This window comes from Hyperolius riggenbachi, chromosome 8 (assembly GCF_040937935.1).
Source record: "Hyperolius riggenbachi isolate aHypRig1 chromosome 8, aHypRig1.pri, whole genome shotgun sequence".
In the NCBI taxonomy this organism is placed as follows: Eukaryota; Metazoa; Chordata; class Amphibia; order Anura; family Hyperoliidae; genus Hyperolius; species Hyperolius riggenbachi.
The window spans coordinates 127,195,178-127,210,460 of record NC_090653.1 but is presented as its reverse complement, the minus strand read 5'-3'; the positions used below and the strand labels follow the sequence as shown (position 1 = coordinate 127,210,460).

At 44.7% G+C, this 15,283-nt stretch overlaps 1 protein-coding gene and 1 long non-coding RNA gene across 9 annotated transcripts in view; one reads left to right on the top strand and one right to left on the bottom strand.

Moving 5' to 3' along the window:
- The window catches only part of LOC137529101 (uncharacterized), a 101,937-nt gene extending 94,629 nt beyond the window's left edge, over positions 1-7,308 (bottom strand). For all 3 annotated transcript variants that reach the window (XR_011023583.1, XR_011023584.1, XR_011023585.1), the window contains exon 1: positions 6,940-7,308. This is a non-coding gene — a long non-coding RNA (uncharacterized lncRNA). The remainder of the gene's footprint in view (positions 1-6,939) is intronic.
- The window catches only part of IL1RAPL2 (interleukin 1 receptor accessory protein like 2), a 1,439,628-nt gene that overhangs the window by 1,350,112 nt on the left and 74,233 nt on the right, over positions 1-15,283 (top strand). The window lies entirely within an intron of this gene.

The window sequence follows — 15,283 nt, the reverse complement described above, 5'->3', positions numbered from 1 at the left end:
GATACCAGGCAGTCAAACCTGGGGTCTCTCCTTCTCTCAGCAGAGAAATAGCATTAACTTAAAGAGGAACTGTAACGTCAAAACGTCCCCTGGGGTGTACTCACCTCGGGTGGGGGAAGCCTCCGGATCCTAATGAGGCTTCCCACGCCGTCCTCCGTCCCTCAGGGGTCTCGCTGCAGCCCTCCGTGCAAAATGACATCATTATTTACCTTTCCGGCTCCTGCACAGGCGCTCTGACGGCTGTCGGCTCCAAGGTAGGCAGAAATACCCAATCGCCGTCGGGTCTGCTCTACTGTGCAGGCGCAAGTTTCCGGCGCCTGTGCAGTAGAGCAGACCCGACTGAGATCGGATATTTCCATCTAGCCAGCAAAGGTAAATATTGAATTTACAGTCGGGTCTGTCCCCGGCTGTTCGGAGGGCTGCAGAGAGACCCCCGTGGGACAGAGGACGGCGTGGGAAGCCTCATTAGGATCCGGAGGCTTCCCCCACCCGAGGTGAGTACCCCCCAGGGGATGTTTCTGATGTTACAGAGTCTCTTTAACTGCAGGATGACTGTTGATTTGTTAATGAACTAGGAACAAACTCTTATGTCCAAGAGGTTAGTGTTTATTTTTAATTACCTGAGAAAAAAGGTTCTGCACTCTACCTCAGGTAGGTGTCAATTGCTTCCACCATTTGGTGAGCCCAGCAAAGGGAGCTTCCCTCACAGCATGAGGCCAGATGGCCTGACTCCGTCAGCAGCAGAGAGAAAATGAATGCTGTATACGACTTTTTGCATCTTTACGGAATATAGTATGTAGGATAATTATGAGAGTTATATCAATGGGTTTGTGGTGTCTTGCGGAATCTTTCAAGACCAGCCTTGGGGGGCCAGGTGTACTCTACAACCAAGTTATTAAACTCTTCAGGAATGGGATCCTCTGCCCTAATCAAGTCTGATGTCATAGGAATTGTCATAATCTGAGGAATATTATTCTGTTATCAGCGCAAATGTCGCATTTATCGGTTTTGAGTTACAGCGTTTTATAAGTTTAAACCTAAATCTCTCTCCAAGGACTTGAACTGTGATGGTTTGTAATTCAGAGGGGGCAGGCTTTGCCAAACCCCCAAACCAGCTTCATCAAAAGCACATTGCCAGCAGGCGGATCTCATTCCTCCAAATTCCATGCTTCCATGCATGCTAGCCAGAGGACCATGTGGTTAGCGGCCATCTTGTCTGAACTTTGTTCAGGATTCTGAAACAAAGGAACTTTACGAGTTTTCCCAGAAAGGACATATTTCCACGAACCTAAGTATTTTCTCCTTTTTCATTTTTTTACTGCGCTACTAATGTCTCTATAATTGTTGATTTTAACAATTTTCTGTATATATTAATTATGTATGTTGCATTTTTTAATAAACAACGCTAACGTCATTTATTTATTCAGCTACCCTGCTATTCAGCCGCACAAACTGAACCCTTCTGAAGAGTCGCTACTATTGTTGATAACGAGATAAAATAGAGTGTGTTTAACCGTTTTCTATTTGCAGGTCTAGAGTCAGTCAGTCAGTGGGTTCCTCTGCCCCATGGTAACAGAGGTGGTGGCAGTTATACCCTGAAATAGTGTGTAATTTGTATTACAGTAACTCACAAGCTCCCTTCTAGTTGATCTGCTGCCAAAATCCCAGCGGTTTCTGCGCATTGATTGTGACCACAGATTGCATGGTCTGTGTGCTGAAACTGATTGGAAGGCATTGTGCGGTCCGGCCACTAGGGGCCCTGTGACAGGGGCGGCTGGTGACAGTGGCCTAGGGCGGTAAAGAGTACAAATCCGGCCCTGTTAATAGAGGTGTATAGAGAGTAGGGCAAAAACTTCTCAACAATGGCGAAAGGTGAAAGCACTTACTTTGGCTTCACATATACATTCATAAGGAGTAATAACTATCATCCGAAGGCAATACAACACTACGATAAAAATAAAGGGTGATAAAAAGCATCCAGAGCATCAAGACTACTAGCCAAAAGCAATACAACACAAACACACACTCTCAAAGAGAAAATGTGCAGCATTGATTTATTTAATTTCAATACATCTGGATAATCGCTTTGAGTCCTATGGGAGAAAAGCGCTATAGAAATGTTATTGTATTGTTATTGTATTGTATAATCCTAGATATACAGTAAGTTATCTCTGATAAAAACAGCAGCAGAACTCAACCTACATGAAACCATCATGATTGCTTGATTGTACAATCTGTTGAGCATCTATTTTGCATAATCGTAATTTTGCATCATAATTTGAATTATGATGCAAAATCACAATGGAAAAATCTTCATTTTGCATGTGAATGTAATCAGGAATGGTAATTTGCAATTTCAAATCATTTTTATGTAATTTTGTGCCAGCTTTAGTGGTTAATAGCAGAGCCTCCATACATGCTAACATCACCAAAATTGCTAGGTAGAGATGTAGACGAACAGCTCACGAGCTTCTCGCCGCGAATAGCGGGCCCTGTATTACTTACGGGTCCAGGCCTGGATTTACATCACAGGAAGCCTATAGGCACAGATGTCCTGGCACCCTAGACTTCGCCCGCCATGAACCTACAAACACCCACCAAACAGCACTGCAAGTGTGCTGACTGGCCCAGCTGTGACTTTTCCCTTACTTTTCTTGCTCGGCATAGGTAGCTACAGGTGCCCTTTAGTATTAGATAGCCAAAGGAACCCTTTGTATTAAGTCGCCCCCGACTGAAGGGAGATCTTGTCAGTGGAATGCTGAGAGCTGGTTGATTAGCCTCTTCATTTACACTCTGGTCAGGACTCTGCATAGGGAAGGAGGGTGGGAAGTGATCAAGGAACAGAGTGAGCTGCCTTCCTATCATCAGTCGCCTGTAGGCATGTGCCTACAATGCCTTATGTTAAATCCGGCTCTGTCCGGGTCGCAATGTCCTGGAGTAGTACACATGTGTGTCTGCTCGCATCCGTTAGTACGCATGCCCTGGCCCAGCGGTGCGTGTAGTTGCAATCAGGGACCCGCATCGCCGGGCCAGGGCATGCATACTAAAGGACGTGTGCAGACACAGGAATGCATACTACTCCGGGACACTGTGACCCGGAAGTAGTATGCGGCCAGACTGCCCATAGAGATTCACTGGCGAGCTGTTCACCAGCATCTCTATTGCTAGATATATTGCTAGGTATATTAAGGGGCATAGTGGGCCTAAGTGAAAAATAGAAGAATTTTTTAAAAATACCTTGTAGTTATAGGGAAACTCGTTTTTAAAAACGCAAAAGAAAATGGTTTTTAAACTGTGATTTTTCTGAGTTTAAAGACATTTTCCTTTGCATTTTTAAAATAGATTTTCTCAAAAACGACAAGGTCTGTTTGTAAAATAATTTTTAAACGTATTCCTACTGGTCCCCCTTAACATACCTAGACATTTTGGTGCATAAGGATGACGATAGCATGTGCGGGGGCTTTGCTATTAGCAACTAAAGTTGGCACAAATTTATGTGAAAATTACGTGAAAATACAAATGGATTATACGAAATCAATTGAATGTCCAAATCGTAATTATGTATGGCCGTAATTGCGAAAATGTACTCAAAGGTTTGCATAATCGAAATTAGCAGATTACAATTATCACTACCTAATATATATACAGTGGCTTGCAAAAGTATTTGGCCCCCTTGAAGTTTTCCACATTTTGTCATATTACTGCCACAAACATTAATCAGTTTTATTGGAATTCCACGTGAAAGACCAATACAAAGTGGTGTACACGTGAGAAGTGGAGCGAAAATCATACATGATTCCAAACATTTTTTACAAATCAATAAGTGCAAAGTGGTTTGTGCGTAATTATTCAGCCCCCTGAGTCAATACTTTGTAGAACCACCTTTTGCTGCAGTTACAGCTGCCAGTCTTTTAGGGTATGTCTCTACCAGCTTTGCACATCTAGAGACTGAAATCCTTGCCCATTCTTCTTTGCAAAACAGCTCCAGCTCAGTCAGATTAGATGGACAGCGTTTGTGAACAGCAGTTTTCAGATCTTGCCACAGATTCTTGATTGGATTTAGATCTGGACTTTGACTCGGCCATTCTAACACGTGGATATGTTTTGTTTTAAACCATTCGATTGTTGCCATGGCTTTATGTTTAGGGTCATTGTCCTGCTGGAAGGTGAATCTCCGCCCCAGTCTCAAGTCTTTTGCAGACTCCAAGAGGTTTTCTTCCAAGATTGCCCTGTATTTGGCTCCATACATCGTCCCATCAACTCTGACCAGCTTCCCTGTCCCTGCTGAAGAGAAGCATCCCCAGAGCATGATGCTGCCACCACCATATTTGACAGTGGGGATGGTGTGTTCAGAGTGATGTGCAGTGTTAGTTTTCCGCCACACATAGCGTTTTGCATTTTGGCCAAAAAGTTCCATTTTGGTCTCATCTGACCAGAGCACCTTCTTCCACATGGTTGCTGTGTCCCCCACATGGCTTGTGGCAAACTGCAAACGGGACTTCTTATGCTTTCTGTTAACAATGCCTTTCTTCTTGCCACTCTTCCATAAAGGCCAACTTTGTACAGTGCATGACTAATAGTTGTCCTATGGACAGAGTCTCCCACCTGAGCTGTAGATCTCTGCAGCTCGTCCAGAGTCACCATGGGCGTCTTGACTGCATTTCTTATCAGCGCTCTCCTTGTTCGGCCTGTGAGTTTAGGTGGACGGCCTTCCATTTCTGAATGATCGCATGAACAATGCTCCGTGGGATGTTCAAGGCTTTGGAAATCTTTTTCTAGCCTAAGCCTGCTTTAAATTTCTCAATAACTTTATCTCTGACCTGTCTGATGTGTTCTTTGGACTTCATGGTGTTGTTGCTCCCAATATTCTCTTAGACAACCTCTGAGGCCGTCACAGAGCAGCTGTATTTGTACTGACATTAGATTACACACAGGCGCACTCCATTTAGTCGTTAGCACTCATCAGGCAATGTCTATGGGCAACTGACTGCACTCAGACCAAAGGGCACTGAATAATTACGCACACCCCACTTTGCAGTTATTTATTTGTAAAAAATGTTTGGAATCATGTATGATTTTTGATCCACTTCTCACATGTACACCACTTTGTATTGGTCTTTCACGTGGAATTCCAATAAAATTGATTCATGTTTGTGGCAGTAATGTGACAAAATGTGGAAAACTTCAAGGGGGCCGAATACTTTTGCAAGCCACTGTATAATGGAAGGGTAAACTGAGTTAGGCCCGCTGCACACTGCAAATCCAATTTGCAATTCAGATTAGCAATTCCGATTTTCCCTGAATGCTATCAAAACAAGAAGAAAAACACAGAAAAAAAGGAGCATGCAGTAACAATTAAGAAACAGAATCCCATGTAGTATGCAAGAGGCCTCAATATACCATACATTAAATTAATATTTTATGTAGTCTTTCATATTACATAGGAGTGTACAATCAAGATTAAGATAAGTTCAAACTGGCATTTTTAGGCAGAACTTTTTTTGTCTGTTTTTTATAATGTTTGGGTAGCTAGGCAAATGCCAGTGGATGAAATTACATTATATTTCATAGAAAGCTTACACTGATGTTCAAGGGTATCATTAGCCGGGCCGTACATTAAAAAAAAAAAAAAAAAGTAATTCCCCATGTTTGTGCACCATTTGCAATGTCACTTGCTGTATAGGTAGCCCCCTCAGTATGAGTAGCCAGATTGCCCCCAGAATAGGTAGCCAGAAGGACCCCCTGTGTAGCTAGCCGCTTCAGCATGGGTAGCCAGAGGATGAGCACTGTTAAAACAGGAGATTTGGATGCAGCTGGCGCCACCATAGGCATAGGAATTAAGGATATAGCAGCGTACAGTTAGTAACTTCAGCAACGTCAGAAGACAGAGCTTAAATTACTTTTAAAACACTGTACTTCGACTGCCAGCAATAGCTGGAAGCCGAATTACATCACTCCCTACCATCCACGTCAACCTGGAGGGGAATTAGTAATCAAGGCTGCCGGGACTTGTATAGTAGCAGTGTAAGCTGTATATCGGCTTTATCCTGCGCCCAAGTCTCCTGGTGGCATATTCATAGGTATGAGCCAGAGGGCCCCAGGATAGATAGCCAAATAGACCCCTCACCGTCTAAGTAGCCCCACTCAGTATGAGTAGCCAGAGTGTCCCCAGAATAGGTAGCCAGAAGGACTCCCTTTATAGGTAGCCCCCTCAGTATAGGTAGCCAGAGGGCCCCCAGGATAAGAAGCCAGAAGGACCCCCCTCCCATATAGGTAGCCAGAGGTCCCCCCAGATAGGTAACCATAAGGACCCCTTGTATAAGTAGCTCCCTCAGTATAGGTACCTGGACGCCCCCCAGGATAGCTAGCTAGAAGGACCCCTCCCATATAGGTAGCGCCCCCATGTATTGGTAGCCAGAGGGCCCCCAGGATAGATAATCAGAAGGACACACTGTTTAGCTAGCCCCCTCAGTATAAGTAGCCAGAGGGCCCCCAGGATAGGTAGCCAGAAGGTCCACCTGTACAGGTAGCCCCCTCAGTATAGGTAGCCAGAGGGTCCCTAGGATAGGTAGTCAGAAGCACCCCCCGAATAGGTAGCTGCCCCAGTATGGGTAGCCAGAGGGTCCCTAGGACAGGTAGTCAGGCCCCCCCCCCTTATAGGTAGCACCATCAGTATGATGAACAGGTTCCCCCTGTATAGGTAGTCAGCTCAGTATGAGTAGGCAGAGGGACCCAAATGTAGGTGGGTAGAAGGACTCCTCGGAGTGCAGAGTAGCAAGAAAGAAAGGTCCAATTATATAATAACTTGGCAGCGTCGTTAACCACTTGCTTTGACTTCATTAGTAGCAGCGCATTATTTTAAAGTCTAAAAATTGCTGTATGCAGAAGTATACTATGCATAATGAAGAACATGTAAAAGGTCAGAGGATAGAAATATACCTTCGCATTGATCTGAGATTATGGAAATGTCATTTCTGGTACGCTGCAGCTCTTCTTTAATGATCAAGGAAATGATGATAGTGCTTTAGATTGAAATCCTATTGGGGTTATTATACAGGCAGTGTGTGAACCTTTAATGAAAAGATAGTTATTTAATAGAACCACTTCTTCACTTGCAATCTAAGCTTTCATAACCAATCATTCCAATGTTTCTGCACTGCGCTTCAATGATCCTGCAAATAGTAATAATATACCATACATATTTCCAATTATCTGCAGACTGTATGTACTGCAAACATTGTGAATACATTGGAAGAGTATAAATAATGTGGATACTTGGGGAGAGATACAGAGGATACAGTTAGCGAGTTAGCGTGCTGATAACAAAACTGGCGTAGGAACGGAGTAGTTACCCTCGGCAGTTAACAAATCATCGGCTTCAACTGAAATCTGATTGGCTAAATGGGTCATTTTTGGCTTAGGTTTTCTTTCATTTATTGGCTGTAAACTTGCCTGAATGTGATTTGAAAATAACTTAGGGAACATTTCCACTGGAATTCCTTGTCCATTTCCAAGACGTACGTGGCACCCATGCTGATGCGAATTCGCATCTTTATCCCTTTGCTGTGCCATGCGTGGCTATAGGGATTCGGATGCGTGGTGCGGAAAACTGCAGCATGCATAATTTTTATTGCCCACACGCGATTTAGATGCAGCCTATTGACTTCAATAGGCTGCGATTTTACATCAGTAATTGATTGTAAAAACTGCCACAAATCACGGCTAGCAGAGATAGGCCCAAAATATACTCTTGAGCTTTAACAAAAAAACAATATGACCCTATGGGAACACAGTCAGCAAGGTATTAGCATCGGGAGTACACTATTTCTTGTTATTTGTCTTTGCCCTGCGATGTTGCTAAATTTACTTTTTTTTCAGCATAATCCCATCGTATTTCCTCTCTGCCTCACACTTCCCTTTTTTTAATGCCGAAAGCTAACCTGTCACTCCAATCCTAACCTTCCCCTCTTGACTCCCAACACTAAAATCCCCCTCTCCTCTTCTAACCATAACCAGAGTAGGATTATCCATAAGACAGTCTAGGCATGTGCTTGGAGTCTAATGGATGTTGGGGGGCCAACTGAAACTTTCTCTGACCCCTTTCCCATCTCCAATTACCAAAAGGAAGGCTTTTGACTAAGGACATATGACTCTGACTAAGGGCACATCTTATGCCCAACATGCATCAGTTTGAGCCTGTGGATGTCCGTGTCTTTTTTGTGGATTTTCTTTCATAAAGAATACCGGCTTTTATGAACTCCACTGAAGTTTGCAGATCCTTTTCTGTTGCTTATCAGCAGAGGGACACTTTAGTAGCGGTGGAGATTGCATCATATCAGTGGGGGGTGGGTTAGTGTTAGGAGTAGGTACAGGGTGGGTTAGTGTGAGAAGAGAGTACGGTAAAGTGATAGTAGAATATTCAATCCAAACAGGCCAGGCTGCGCTTCTCTATCGTCCTCATTCATACAGTTTGGAGATATCCCTGCAAGAATAAAATTAAAATGCGCACATAGTGCCAAGTATTGCTAAAACTTTGAATAAGCAGCACCCCATGCTGCACTCCAGATGGATGTGCCACCACCTGGGAATTATACAGTGTGCCTCCCCCCTCATGAGTCCACTCACGGGACAGTAACTTGTATTTTGCGCGTCAAATCTATATCACATCAGGCGGTTCTGTTGTCCTCAATAAAAGGCTATATTAAAACAGACCTCAAGCAGTTTGTCCACAAACATCCACCCTGGCCGCAGTACACAGGGTTGCGCGTCCTCCCAAGATTTGCCTGTGTTTTTCCGTAATGTCAGCGTGCCTCCTAGCTCCGCCCTACGCGTTTCGTCACTAAGGGCACATCTTATGCCCAACATGCGTCAGTTTGAGCCTGTGGATCTCCCTGTCTTTTTTTGTGGATTTTCTTTCCTAAAGAATATCGGCTTTTATGAACTCCACTGAAGTTTGCGGATCCTTTTCTGTTGCTTATCAGCGGAGGGACACTTTAGTAGTGGTGGAGATTGCATCATATAAGTGGGGGGTGGGTTAGTGTAAGGAGTAGGTAAAGGGTAGGTTAGTGTGAGAAGAGAGTAAGGTAAAGCGATAGTAGAATATTACCAATATTCTACTATTAGTATTAGCCAGTGTCCAATAGTAGAATATTCGTAATTTGACCAATATTCAACTATGCGCTTTGCCCAGCACTCAAATTACTGTGGTGCCCTTTTTCAGCGTACACAATCTGGTGCTCTTGTCTAGCTTTGTATACTGTGAGCTGTCTTTCCACTATTTTCTTGCTAGACAAATGGTTATAAGCAACATGGTGAAGGACAGAAGAGCATTTGCACTGTGGCCTGGGGTAGACTTCAGATACTGTGTCTATTGGTCTGCAGATGGTGTCAGCCAGCGAGCTCACACTGCTCAGGTGTAAAGATGTACAGTCTGCAAGCATAAGAAGGAGGAGGGTGAAAACTATCACTGATGGCAACCTTTTTTATTGTACAAACTGTGCATTTACAGTGTTGTAGCAAGTAAAACATAAAGCACATACCATTGCAGTCAAGAGAAAACGTAAGCCTGACAGCCGTTTCACGCTATGCGCTTCTGCGGAGGCTCAGAGCCTCAGAAAAGGTTGCCAGCAATGCAGTGCTAAGGAGCTGTGGGCCCCGATGCAAGTTTTACAATGGGGCCCCCCAAGCATTCTATAAATAACAATTGATACGGCGCACCAAGACCTGCCAATGGCAACTACAGTGTCAGAGGTGCAAGAACGGGATGGGGAACAGCTAGTTAATGATTACCACTATTCAAAGTATCTATAGAAGTGATTATTATGAGCACAGGACCAACAGAGAACTAATACTGCAGTTGAAGGAGGGCCCTTTGGGGCCCCGATGCGGTCGCAACCTCTGCAACCCCTATTGCTATGCCCCTGCAGTAGTGCCAGTTTTCACCCTCCTCCTTTTTATGCTTACAAATTGTTAAATGCTCATAAAAGTGTAATGCAATATTTAGACATAAATTAGAATGGATGAAAATAAATATTGGGCTAAAGTGACTGCTATTAGGGATTCCACCAGAGTTTGTACTTGTAGAATACTTATCTCTTTGTCCCAGCATGTGTCAAAACATAAGCAGCTTCATGCAACAAGTATGCCCACTCAATAAACTGTTGTGCATTCCAGGAAACAGATGACAGTGAGAATGTTCACTGAGAGTTTTACATGATGATCTAATTAGTAGATTGTGTAGCACTTCTGGAGGGCTGCTGGGGAGGAATGTATCTTTCCCAGTCAATCAGGGCAATCTCCTACGTTCCCTGTATGTAATAACATTTAAAATAAACACATGAGGTAACTTCAAATGAATATTACATAGTTACCTTGCCATCATTTCCTCTCAGAAGCAGTGGTGGCGCTACACTGGGGCTTACCCAGGCTTAAGCCCCAGCTGAAATGCTGTCAGCTCCTCCAAAAGCCCCCCTCCGCAGAATTGCCTGATCATCACACAGCGTGGAACACTGGGTATGGATAGGCAATGCAGCGTGTTCTGCTGCTGCCGCCAGCCAATAGGACTGAAGCAGGCTGGTAAGTTTGATGCCCATTGGATGTAGGGATGTAGGCGGAGCTATAGGGGACGAGAAGCTCCAGCAGGGATAGGAGAGATTTTCAGGCTGTCTGTGTGCCTCCCTCCCTCTCCCCAGGTGTGTACATTTCTTCATAGCGGTAGATTTAAAGAGAATCTGTATTCACAAAATGAAGTATAAACAAACATCCCTGCCTGTTTGGGGTCATCTCCTAGCCCCCTCTGTAAAATTTTTGCTGATCTCCGCTGCAATAAAGAGGGTAAAAAAACTGTTTTATAAACTGTTTTGTAAACAGAAAAGATGGCCACCAAAACAGGAAGTACATCAGCAGAGCAGTGAACTCAGTTAATACCCAGTAAGTACACAGAGAATTCAGTGAGTAATGGCCCATACTCACGGGCTACAATTGTCGCCGCAACACGCAGGTCGCCCGTGAGTATGAGGCGTTGCACGGCCGCGCACCCCGAACCGTCGCTCAACGCTGATGTCGCCAGTCGATTAAACCGGTCAATCGCCTAGCGACAGTTGCCGCCGCAACTTCACCGCAACTGTCGCTAGTCCGCGTACTTATGCGGACTAGCGACAGCAACCCCATAGCCGGCGCACTGAGTTTCCGGCAGGGAGGAGGAACGTCGGCGACAGCTTCCGTCGCGCCACTAGTCCCTCTTCCGCAGTGTGTATGCGGAGGGACGATTTCTCAATCAGATCGCGCGCTAACAGTTAGCACCGCTTTGTGAATCAAGCCCAATGTAGATGTTATAAGAATAGTGGATAACTCACTGTTTGACTTGCATGGGGAAAAGGAATGCCAGAGCCTTTGCAATCAACACATTTGAGTTGCTGAAAGGGTTAAGGGCTCTTTCACATTAGGGCAGATTTTCTGCATTTCAACGCAACGGGTGAAGTTTGCGTTACCCAAGGTAAAATGAAAGTCCATAGACTTTCATTTTAGCTTTCACATATAACGCTGCGTTTTTGTGCGTTGCGTTACACTGCACCCAGGCGCAGTTTTTTGGCCGACGCTAGCTTTAGGCGTTACAATGTTAGTCAATGTAAAACGCACACTATGCGCGTTTTTAAACCATTAACGCAGGCAATCAGTCCCAGAATGCAACAGAGGAACAATGTAGGAAGTTGAAAAGAAAAAGAAAAAAAAATTACCTGCGTTTTCCAAAGTGCTGTAACGCATTGAAAAAGCACACTCACTGCAGTGCAACGCATATCAAAACGCATTAAAACGCATACAACAACACGTATGCTTTGAGCGCTCTCCAACGCAAGCTCTGATGTGAAAGAGCCCTTAGTACACCTGTTAAGGTGCACACACATCAGAAGCTCTATGGGCAGATTGACCTAGAGTTAGATCTCTCTTTGATTAGGGAGAGATCTGTCGGCTGCCCATACACCGCAGGCCGATTCCCGATCGGTTTCAGCATGAAATCTCTCGGGAATCAGGTTTTTGACGACGCCTTGCACCCCCCAAGCTGTCCCCCTTAATGTAAAATGTCCCCTACCCCCGTTGCTCTATACTTACCCATCCATTGCTGGCACTGTCCTCATACATTCCCCATGTGGTTGCCACTTGCCAGTATATGTGTGGGAGCGTGTGTAATGTCACATATGCACTTACGTTACGCAGGCAACCACGTGGGGCACTTGTATGAGGGATGAAGCCCAGATTGGCGTAGGGGGGGCATCCAACGTTTCGCAGGGGGGGCCAATGATGTCAAGTTACTGTGAGGGAAGGGGGGGGAGACTTCCCCCCTTCCTCACCGCTGTGCCCATCGCTCCCTCTTCTCTCTCTGCTGCCACCGCACCTGGGGACTTCTGTACACCTGGCTATACTGGGCCCTGGGGACACGGTAAGGCCCAGTGCACACCAAGCGGTTTTGGATGCAATCCGCCGGCCGCATCCGCCTGTAAAACCGATTGGCTAATGTATTTCAATGGGATGGTGCACACCGGTGGTTTGAGGTTTGTAGCAAACCGCAAACGTGCCTCCTGCTGCACGTTTGCGGTTTGCAAAAGCGTTTCTGCCTCAATGTAAAGTATAGGAAAAACGCAAACCGCTCTGAAAAACGCTACATCAGAGCGGTTTGCCAGGCGTTTTTTGTTTCAGAAGCTGTTCCGTAACAGCTTTTACTGTAACAGTGTAAGTAATCTGCTACCCAAAACCGCTCTCAAAACCGCTAGGCATGTGTAGAAATGTACCTAAACATGCCTAGAATCGCTCTGAAATCCGTTTCAAAAACCGCTACCATTTTGTGGATCTGCTAGCAGTTTTGGTGTGCACTGGGCCTAAGTCCTGGTTGACACTGGCTGTCTGTCAGTGCATGCATTTACTGGTAAAAGGCTATCTGTCATTATGTGCATTAACTGGTGAAATGCTGTCTCTCATTACATGCATTTAGTGGGGAGAATCTGTCTGCCATTACGTGCATTTACTGGTGAAACGCTGTCTGTCATTACGTGCATTTACTAGGGAAACGCTGTCTGTCATTACGTGCATTCACTAGGGAAACGCTGTCTGTCATTACGTGCATTCACTAGGGAAACGCTGTCTGTCATTACGTGCATTCACTAGGGAAACGTTGTCTGTCATTACGTGCATTCACTAGGGAAACGCTGTCTGTCATTACGTGCATTCACTAGAGAAACGCTGTCTGTCATTACGTGCATTCACTAGGGAAACGCTGTCTGTCATTACGTGCATTCACTAGGGAAACGCTGTCTGTCATTACGTGCATTCACTAGGGAAACGCTGTCTGTCATTACGTGCATTCACTAGGGAAACGCTGTCTGTCATTACATGCATTTACTTCATATTTTTTTATGTAACTACATTAGGTGGTATAACTAAATTACAGTTAGCCCTGCCCACATTGTCATGACCACGCCCATATTTCGGTGCCACTAATTTCCTCCGTGAGCCCCGCCTGACAGCCATTGTGCCCCTTTTGAGCCCCCCAAAAATCTGAAGCTGGAGCCGCCACTGCTCAGAAGCTCACCATTTTCTCCTTACAGTGATCTCTTCCAGTTCTGACAACATTTTGTCAGAACTGAAATATATCAGTTGCTGTCAGTTATAGCTGAGAGGAGAACTGATGTGTCCATGTTTCCCCATGGCTCAAGTGGGCGATGTTACAGTTTAATGTGTGCTAACCTGAAAGCTGTTATGGAGTAATGGCCTTTTTCAAAATGGAGGACAGAGAATCTCATTGATCACAGCGGACAAACAGGACACAGGAGAGGAGAAAGAGATTGATAAGTAGACTACATGGGAGGTAAGTATGACTTGTGCATGTTTATTTTGACTTTTAATTTTCAGTTCAGGTTTTCTTTAACCACTATGGCAGTAATGACGAGCTCAGCTCGTCCATTACCACCACGTTGGATTGCTCAGCCCCTGGATGGTCTTTTGGCACCAAATTTTCAGAGGAGGTGTAGCTAGCACTTGGCTACCTACATCACCCCTCCGATCGACGCCGGCCTACTCTGATCCCCCCGATCGACGCTGGTTTTTGCTTATTTCCTTTAAAACATTACCAGTTGCCTGGCAGTTCTGCTGATTTTCCAGGCATTAGTGGTGTCTGAATCACACACTTGAAACAAGCATGCGGCCAATGCAGTCAGACTTCAGTCAGAAACATCTGATCTGCATGGTTGTTTCAGGGCCTATGACTAAAGGTATTAGAGTATCAGCCAGGCAATAATGTTTTTTTTTTTTGTTTTTTTGTTTTTTTAAAGTAATATGGCAGCCTTCACATTCTTTTAACTTCAGTTATCATTTGACAGCAATGCATACACAGTACACAAGGGCTAGGGTGTGTGCGCACTGTGCTGACCTGCCAGCCTCCCTACAGCTTACACTTATCAGCAGTTTGAGTGGGCATACTTGTTGCATGAAGCTGCTTATGTTTTGACACATGCTGGGATAAAGAGATAAGTACAGATACTCTCATATCTGTGATATGCAGGTCTGATCATTGCTCTCTGCTGTCCACACCACACTTTCCAAGCTGCAGACATGAATATAAATAGCTATGGATGTGCATACTTTGGGGTGTATACAGTTTATTTCATTAATCACTATATTTCATGAGCTTCCCAAATAACAAAGAACCTGTAACTTACATACTCCACCTACCAGCAGTATACTCTAGTAGCTGTAGGGAGTCAGTGAGTAGTTGTTTCTCTGTTTGAGAGACTTGGGATTTTTTTGAAAGTAGCTAGCCTGCCCTAGTGATGATTCCTCAACACAGAAACTGTGTCTGTTTTCAGTACATTATAGTGAATAAAAGCCCCCCCCCCCCCCCCCAAAAAAAAGCAACCCAGTATATTGCAAAGTTAGCAGCTAGTTAACTATCAGTAAAAGCACAGATTACTATACATACTTGATACTTGTACGTAATAGCTTAGACTGTACTTACACTGTACATACCAGCATTATAAAATGGAGGTAAGGAATTACATTCCATTTAAATACACTTAAATACAAGTTAACTAAAATACTTCCAGACTAATTTCACACACGGCGCAGTTCGATCGTCCTGCGGCAAGAGAGTCCGGAGCAGGACAATCACACTGCACCATTCCCCTGTGCATAGTACCCTACAGTAGAGTGCACCGACAGGGTAAAATGCGTAGCGCCACCCTCCGAACAGTGACATACACCCTGCTGGACAGGAAATACATCACTGAAGTTTTGT